Below are 9,776 nucleotides of genomic sequence, written 5' to 3' on the forward strand. Positions count from 1 at the left end.
CAAATGCAAGAGCGGTTAGATAAAATTCAAGAGGACATAACGGAAAGATTGATCAAGGCTCAAAAAGATGCGATGGCTGAATTGACCCACCTACTGACTAAAGGTATAAATAAGGGGAAGGGTCCTATGGTTAAAGATGAAGGAGAAAACAATGATAGACCTATCTATCCTTTAGATTTTACGCCTCCGCATGCGCAGATTCAGACCGAGGTTGGATCAGGTTCTAATCTTAGAGATAACCCAACGAATCTTGTTATTCCTGATTTCGATGAAATGGCTGAAAAAGAGAAGGCAAACGTCGAACTGTCAAAACAATGAGAGGATAGGTGTAAATGGTTGGAGGAAAAATTCAAAGCCTTGGAAAGCGCCGATAGTCACCATGGAATCGATGCGAAAGATCTGAGCTTGGTTCCAGACTTAGTACTCCCTCACAAGTTTAAGATGCCTGAATTTGAGAAATATAGTGGGACCAGTTGCCCAGAAGCCCATATCACCATGTTTTGTAGGAGAATGACTGGGCACATTAACAATGATCAGCTATTAATACATTGTTTTTAGGATAGCCTCATTGGAGCAGTGTCGAAATGGTACAATCAGTTAAGCCGTACTGAGATTGGTTCATGGAGGGACCTAGCACAGGCATTCATGAAACAATACGGACATGTAATGGATATGGTTCCCGATAGAATCACCTTGCAAAACATGGAAAAGAAATCGAGCGAAAGTTTTAGGCAGTATGCACAGAGGTGGAGAGAAGTTGCAGTCCAGGTTTAGCCACCCCTCTCGGAGAAAGAGACGACAATGCTCTTCATCAATACGTTGAAGGCCCCATTCATTGCGCATATGTTAGGGAGTGCTACAAAAAGCTTTTCTGACATAGTCATGAGCGGTGAAATGATTGAAAGTGCTATAAGAGCCGGAAAAATTGAGGTGGAAGAGAGTGATAAGAGGTCAACCTCAAGGAGAAGAGAAAGTGAGGTGAACAACACAGCTTACTCAAGGTCAGGTAAAGGGGTCGCCAGTGAACAAGGTTCATCAAGACAAGAACCTTATGTGAAACCAAGTATTGAGAAGCTCCAGTTCACACCAATTCCGGTGTCATATAAGGAGCTGTATCAAAGCTTATTCGATGCGCATGTTGTCGCTCCTCATTACTCAAAACCCCTGCAACCTCCGTATCCTAAGTGGTATGATGCGAACGCACAATGTGACTACCACGCGGGAATTGCGGGGCACTCGATAGAGAATTGCATTACCTTCAAAAATCTAGTTGAAAAGTTCATCAACATGGGTATTGTCAAGTTGGGTGACTCATCTAATGCAGAAATTCCACTACCCAATCATGATTGACAATAAGGTAAATGCACTGCATGAAGAGATGTTGAGAAACGCTCTGTGATAGCCCGAAATAGGGCCTAATCGGAATAGTGGTTTCGTAACCACAAATCCGAAGTGAAATAATTTAATTTTATAAATTTTTATTAGTTACTGATTGATTGAAATATTGTGTGAAAATATGGATAGAAAATTTTAATGATTTAGTGCCTAATTGAATTTTTAGGACTAAATCGAGAAAAATGCAAAGTGTGTCTAATTAGTGATTAAATGACTTAATTGAATTATTGCATGAAATTGGAAGTGTTTATGTGGCAATTAGACCATAAATTAGTGTTATGGACACAAAAGGGTATTTCTAGAAAAATATCTAAGTAATGGGTCAAGGGCATTTTTGTCCAAATTGGAATAAAAGACAAAATAAAGTGAAAATAAGTGTCCATCTTCTTCAAAATCAGACGTTTGCTGCCAAAAAAATTCATGTCACCATAGCTAGGGTTCTTAATCTTCCTAAGCTCAATTGTAAGTGATTTCTTGCCCCGTTTTTAATTATTTTCGTATTTTTATGCTTATTGATGCTTGAATTTCATGTTTCTACCATTTAATTTAAATGAAATTGAAGTTTAAAAATTGACCCATTCATGATATAATTGTAGATTGATTAGTGATGTTAGATAATGAATGTTTGAAGTGTTAATTACAAGTTTTACTAGATGAATTTCAATGAAAATGTTGAAAAAGGGCTAAATTGTGAAAGATGGTAAAGTGTGCATAAAGTTGTGATTTTGTGAAATTGAGGGCTGTTATGAGCATGAAATATGATTTAGTGAAGTTTGAAATTTAAGAATTTAGTGAATTTTATTTTTACGAGCTTAGGGACAAAAGTGAAATTTTTGAAAAGTTTTGGGGAAAAATGTAAATTTGCCAAAATGTTGTGTATGAATTGTATTTGAATGAAATGTTGATAAAATTTATTAAATTGTGTTAATATAGATCAAGAAAGAAGAAATAGTGCAAGTGATCGGGGAAAAGAGAAAGTTATCGACTAAATTACAAAAATAGTCGTTTTGCATCCGAGGTAAGTTATGTGTAAATAATAGTAATATATTTTATAAATTGTGAATTTTATTTGATATGTGAATCAATATTGAATGTTGAAGGAAAATTGTTCATGAATTTTCAAGTGTTAAAGTGTTGAAAATAAAGTGTTAAGTGTAAATTCCGGTTGAACTTAGGAATAGAAGTGGATACAAGTGACATGTCACTAGAGATCGATGTTACTGATGTTACAGTTGAGTCCCGGTGCTGGGTGATCTAGCATGTGTTGCGACACTGACGACTTGTGTGAGTAGGCCCGTGGACATTTCGGTGTTATTGATCGGTGGTAGCTTGCCACGTTTCGATGGTAGCTTGGCTACGTTACGATGGTAGCTTTGGCTACATATCGGTGTTGCACTTATGTGCTAAATCTCTACGTATCTGTGTATATTCCGAGTGTTCAACGGGATTAATGATGGGTTAAAGTGAATATGAAATGAAGTGTGTATGCAGGTACAATTGAAAGAATTGAGCATATGTGATAAATGTTAAGTGTGAAAATGTATATGCAAGTGAATTGGTAAGATTGTGCATGTGTAAGTGATTGAAATTGCTAAGAAATGTTTTGATTAGTTATATGTTAAAAGTGTTAATTATTAAATGAGTAATTATTGTTTACATGTAACTTACTAAGCTATTTATAGCTTATACCTTTCTTTCTTTTCCTTTGTTTTATAGTGATTTGAACTTGATCGAATTGGGGATCGTTGGAGCTCGTATCACACTATCATAATCATCTCGGTATTATGTGATTTTCAAAATGTTTAAACTATGGCATGTATAGGGTCTTAATCATTTTGAGCATGTTCAAATGATATGGCTAATATTAGCTATTGAAGTAGCTATTAAAGAATATGTTTTGGTGTTATGTATGTTAAAATGGTAACTAATTCAAAGAAGCAGTTTCTTTGACAGCAGCAGTGACGTGAATGTGAAAAATCACCATAAATAGTAGAAATGGAATTAGAGAGTGAATTATATATGGAATTAAAGCTTATCAAGTATATTTTTATATGAAAGAAACGGTGTAGGCAAAGGAATTCTGTATTTTGAGATAGTTGAATTTTAGTGAGATAGGGTCAGAATGGTTTTTGAAGTCCTCTGTTCTGACTTTGAAAAATCATTATAAATTTTACAGAAAGAATTATGGGTCATAATTTATATGTGTAGATTTCTTAGTGAGTCTATTTTCAAAATAAACAAACGATAACCTTATATGAATTCTTTACAAAGAGATAATTGATTTTTAGTGCAAGAGGTCAGATCTGTCGAGCTGTGAAACAGGGGATACTTTAATGAATAAACTGTACTAATTGGCTAAGTAAAAAAATTCTGAAAATTATACGGTAAGTAGGAATATGAGTCTAGTTTCAGGGAAAATTTACGGATTTAAATTTTGAGTTTTTTATCTTGAGTTATAAGTAAATTAGTGACAGTCGCGCAGGTTGACAGTTTTGTTGTGAACAGTGAATTTAATTTTAAAAGTAAATTTTTATGCTCTGAATTGGTAAGTTAAATTGGATAACATCTCGTACTCGATTCCGGCGACGGTCTCGGGTAAGGGGTGTTACACGCTCACATCAATGACATGTATGAAGACACAATTGAAGAAGGGACCTTGTTAAATATATGCCCTTATGAATCTGGAGTGTTCTAAACAATTAGATTGCGGAAGAAATCCCTATAGTTTTTAGAGCTTTTCTAGAGTAATGTTCAGAACATTTTTGTTGTTTTTAGCCTAGAAATGATAGAAATTCTTTTGTGAAATAGGCTTATGTCTGAACGTTGTTATTTTAATGAAATACATCTTTGCAATTATTTCTGAGCCAATATATTCTTTCTTTGCGAATAATTCTATATTCTTTCATTCTTGTGGATTTTCTTCCAAACCATCATTCATTTATTCATATGATACAAATAATTATTTTATACATTCTTTTGTACATTCTTCAGTACTCATTATGGGTCCTCGGATATCAATTACTTGAATGACTCTCTACAGACCCAGATTTTTCTCTTGAGCGAGGCATGTGTTTGGATGGATCTCATGGCTTTGGAAATGACATAGATCGTAGCTTATCTCCGAACTTGTCGAGGATGGTAGCATGAGAGGATAGACAGATCCTACCTCACAAGGAATTGTGGACTTGGTGAAGATTAGAATTAACCTGACCGCAAAGACGAAGCAACACCTTGTTGAGTGACCTTTAGGGTTCAAAGATGTCTTCGTATGATCATACCAAGATATGCCCAGGTTAAGCGCCGATAATGAAATCTGCACAACAGCACGATGTCAAAATTTGCAGTATGAACGATGTAATTCTTTGTCGAGGCAATGCCTTTCTCGTGGAGTCAGCACAGCTTTGCCCATTTGAAGTTGAATTTCCATCTCTTCAAGTTGTTGTTGGGTCTATCCTGATTAAAGAGAAAGATCCAAAGTTTTCTGTCGTAGTTGCGCCCCAAAAGGCTCAGATCAAAAAGAAAAAAAGAAAAATCAAAATCAAATCAAAAAATCAAAATAAAAAAACAAAAAGAAGAAAGAAGAAAATCAAATTCAAGATCAAAATGAAAATGAGAAAAAGAAAGAAGAATGAAAAAGAGAAATCTAGATGAAAAATCAGAATGAAAAAGAGAAAAAGAAAGAAAAGGAGAGGCTAAGGCGAAAACCCGCAAAGGGCGCTTTGTGACCAAATGTGGTTTTAAGTTGAAAACCCGAAAAGGGCGACTCAAATTTCGAGCACAATGGGGCATGGACATCACCATTATCGAAGACTTCTAATGGGCATTGCTTCATTTTGAGAGGCCACTTCATAAGCCAAAGTCATCGTATACCGATACAGAATTTCAGAGAAGAGGGTATTAGAGAATGCATTGAGCTTAAACAATAGCACGATAGTTGAGGACTCAAATTAACTCAGAAGTGGACACCACGATTCGTCACTGAATTACCTAGAGATGAACATCGAAAATTGAAGGAAAACGACTGAGACTTAAAGGATTGGCATGAGAAATTACTATTTGCCTTCCTTGCTTGTCGAACATCTGTACCGGGGCAATACCTTTCTCTTTGGTTTGCAGGGTTTAGGTAATTTTACCTATTGAAATCCTTTCTCTTCGGGTGTTAGTTGAGCCAGAGTTGGATGAAGTAGAATGGATCCAATCGCGATGTGATCAGTTGAACCTAGGAAAGAGGTTAAAAGCTATTCTTCAAGGTCGGATGTACCAAAAACAAATGATATGAGCCTATAATGAACAGTGTCATCTCAGAGAATTCCACGAGAGGGTAGGATGTCGAAAAGATCATTCCTCTCCAAAAGGATTCCAGAGGGAAATGAATGCCAAACCGGGAATGTCCCTACGTTGTAAAGAAGACATTCTTCAGAAGAGCACTAATCCTGAGTGAGATTGCTAGTCTTATAAACTCGGATCCAGTCAGGAAATACTTCGTTTAAAAAAGGAGAAAGGACCAAGGTGAAAACCCGCAAAGGGCACTCTGAGTCAAAAAAAATTTGAATGCATGAAAAAATGAAAAATGAAAAAATGAGAATGGAAAATGAAAATGGAGAGGCTAAGGGGAAAACCCGCAAAGGGCACCTTAGGCAAAAGGGGATTTGAGTTGAAAACCCGAAAAAGGCGACTCAAATACTAATCAGAATGGGCATAAGGTGATTTAAGCTGCTCAAGTTTTAATCATATTGGGGCATGTAGTGAGCTTGTTATGCCTGAATCAGTAGGAGAGGATAGGCGACATCTTGGAGCATCGACAGAGTACTGTAGATCTCCTAAACACATGTCAAACTCAGAATGGTCTTTAGAAAGTTTGTACAGAGAAGTTCAAGCTGCGATATCTGGGGCACCCAATTCTCATATTATTTGTTGTTCTTGGAATACCTTTTTCTTTTCCAAGATATACATTCCCAATTAATTTCTTTGTCATCCTTCTTCACTATCTTCGATAATTTATTCTTTCGAGCTATGCTCAGAACCAACTTTATTCTTCCATTGTTATGACCTTTTTGCAAACATGTTGTATTGGAATAATGATTAATGGACTAATAAAAATTTCACAAAGGAAGTTTTGCGTATTACTCTGAAAAGTTTCTAAATAATATAGGAGCCTGAAACAGGACTTTTGTTTAGAACACATCAAATTTAAAGGTTGGGAATTTGAGAAGGAATAGTCTAAATTTAGACTTTCCCTTTGGATTTTTGTTGTCAAATGCGTTGATTGACAAGACACCATGTTGGTGATAAAGCTTAAGTAAACAAGCAAACAATGATCACCAGGCAAGAGGAAGGGGTTACCTCGGAGAAGAGAGTATTCATTTGCGCTTGAGTTTTTGGTACGACACCCTGAGAATGGTGTAAGAAACCAGAGCGATTCAGATCTTGTATCCTTGATTTGTGATAAGAGAGGATTCAGGAAAAGCCATATTTCTACCCTTGGATTACAGTGGGAGAATGATGGTACAAATTCTTGTGCCCCAAGGGGTTAAACTTTGAGGTTTACAGTGGGGGCAATCCGACTAAGTGATTCTTTGAAAAGCCGGTCAAGCAAGAATACGTTGTAGCACGTCAGTCACAAAGCCTCAATAAACTTCGAGTAATGACAACCCAAGCGGGATCATTCTCGAAAAAATAAAATTCTGCATTCATGCAACCACCATTCACACATGTCTAGTTAGGAGCATTTGATTCATTTTGATCATGCCATCCTAATCATTAGGCATAATTAGGTTCATTATACAGGTCATGTTCCCCAAAGAACAGATCAGTGAAGATCAGAAAACAAAGCCTTGCCTCAATCGGTTGTAGTGGAGCTGGTTAAATATAGCGGATCTTGCATTCCTGCATTAACAGCGAAGCAGATCGAAAACAAAGCCTTGCCTCCATCGGTTGCAGTGGAGCTGGCTAAAGAAACAGATCTTGTCTTCCTGCATTAACAGCGAAGCAGATCGAAAACGAAACCTTGCCTCCATCGGTTGTAGTGGAGCTGGTTAAAGATAACAGATCTTGCCTTCCTACATTAACAGCGAAGTAGATCGAAAACGAAGCCTTGCCTCCATCGGTTGTAGTGGAGCTGGTTAAAGATAGCAGATCTTGCCTTCCTGCGTTAACAGCGAAGCAGATAGAAAACGAAGCCTTGCCTCCATCGGTTATAGTAGCAGATTTTGCTTTCCAGCATTAACAGTGGAGCAGAAGAAAAAAAACCAGATCTTATCTCCCTAGGCAGTAGTGGAGCAGATCACATCAAGTCTTATCTCCCCAAGCAGTAGTGGAGCAGACGAAAGAAACCAGATCTTATCTCCCTAAGCAATAGTGGAGCGGATCGAAGACGGCGAATCTCATCTTCCCCAGGAGTAGGGAAACAGATTTAAGCCATTAATCCTATCTCCCTAAGCAATAGTGAAGCGGATCGAAGACGGAAAATCTCATCTTCCCCAAGAGTAGGGAAACAGATTTAAGCCATTAATCCTATCTCCCTAAGTAATAGTGGAGTGGATCGAAGATGGTGAATCCCATCTTCCCCAGAAGTAGGGAAACAGATTTAAGCCATTAATCCTATCTCCCTAAGCAATAGTGGAGCGGATCGAAGACGGCGAATCTCATCTTCCCTAGGAGTAGGGAAACAGATTTAAGCCATTAATCCTATCTCCCTAAGCAATAGTGGAGCGGATCGAAGATGGCGAATCTCATCTTCCCCAAGAGTAGGGAAACAGATTCAAGCCACAAATACTACCTCACCGACGTTGTGGTACCAACTCTTACCTCCGAAGAGTCAACTTGAAGAAGAAGAGCACCAAGGTCCAAACACGACCGGGCAAAATTGGTCCTCCTTAGTCTTTGCTCTATTCTCGTTACACGACAATGAGCAAAGAGGAGCAACTGTAATAGGCCCAATTTGCCCGGGCCCAAATCACAAAGAAATAAAAACAAAAAATAATTAAATGTCCTAAAATGTCCAATTACAGACCCAATTACGTGGCCCAAACCACTTTTAACCTAAACTACCCTAACACAAGCCCAACACCTAATGGCCTGATGGCCCAACACCTAGCCTAGCAGAGACCAAAATCAGAACACCCTAGCAGCTAGGGTGAGCCTCCAGCGCCGCAACTGAGCCAGGCTTCCCCCTTACTCGTGTAGCGCCTCCAAGCCGAGCCACGCCACCACCAGGGACCACGACTTCTGCCTGCACTCTGCCACAACTCTGTACATGCGTACCCTCACGCCCGTATACCTGCAACAACACGTACACAGCAAACGCAAGCAAACAAAAAATGAACAAAAAGCGAAGAAGGCAGAGAAAAAAGGGTAAAATCGAAAGAAAAATATAGAAAAAGAAAAACAGAAAAATGGGTGATTTTTGTATTTTTCCTTTTGGCTATATAAAGCCATAACGAAATCTGTAAAGGAGAATACGCAAATTGTATCAAAAAAAGAATCAATACAACAAAGGTTTTTTTCTCTCTTTGCGATTCTGTTTTTTTCGATCGTTCTTCTTTCTTTTGTTCTTTGTTTTGTTATTAATACATGTATAAGCGCATATATAAAATAAAAGCAGTAAAGTAGAGGAGGAGAGACTTACCTTCCTGTTTGAGGCCGTCGGATCTCTGCTCCCTTCGCCGTGATCGAAGTGTGGGTAGAGGCTCTGAGAGCAATTTGGTAAAGCTAGAAACGGTGGGGAGGGGAAGCGTCTCACACTTGCGGCTGAGACTGAAATGATGGAAGGATATTTGCTTCAAATTTTAGGGTTTATTTACCCTTTTATATAGTTGAAGAAACTGTGCCGTTTTAAGCCTATGTCGGTGGCTTCAAAATGACACTGTATTGGCCTATGCCCAATGATCCGACCCGGATGCGTTAGATCCGCGTATCATGTGGAGGGAGGGATTTTTGCGAAGTCGATCCCCATTTTTTTCTGATGTTTTCAAAATCATTTTCTCACCTTTTTAATTTAGCTCTATATTTTGCTATTTGTTTCACCTTGGTCCAGTGATGCGTTTGATCCTTTTTTAATTTTATTTTCCATCACATTAACGCATCTAATATTTTTCTTACAAATTGAATTCAATATTGTTATCTACTATTATTTTATATTAATGTTTTAAGTTTTTTTATATATATGCGGCATTATTACTTTAAATAGGATTGCCTTATAATATATTATTATTAATGATATAAATTTATTACATATCATATTTTAAATTTATCATGTATCATTATTTGAGATTCAATATATATCATTTAAATTCATCACACTTTTTATATTTTAAGTCTTACATATATCCTTTGATATTTCTATTTTGCAAGACAACTTTGGAATCTACTTTAATTTTATT

At 37.3% G+C, this 9,776-nt stretch overlaps 1 protein-coding gene across 4 annotated transcripts in view; it reads right to left on the minus strand.

The window, feature by feature from the left end:
* LOC105804091 (glutamate receptor 1.2) overlaps positions 1-9,776 on the minus strand; it is a 43,811-nt gene that overhangs the window by 4,027 nt on the left and 30,008 nt on the right. The window lies entirely within an intron of this gene.

The sequence above is a fragment of the Gossypium raimondii genome, chromosome 7 (genome assembly GCF_025698545.1).
Source record: "Gossypium raimondii isolate GPD5lz chromosome 7, ASM2569854v1, whole genome shotgun sequence".
Classification (NCBI taxonomy): Eukaryota; Viridiplantae; Streptophyta; class Magnoliopsida; order Malvales; family Malvaceae; genus Gossypium; species Gossypium raimondii.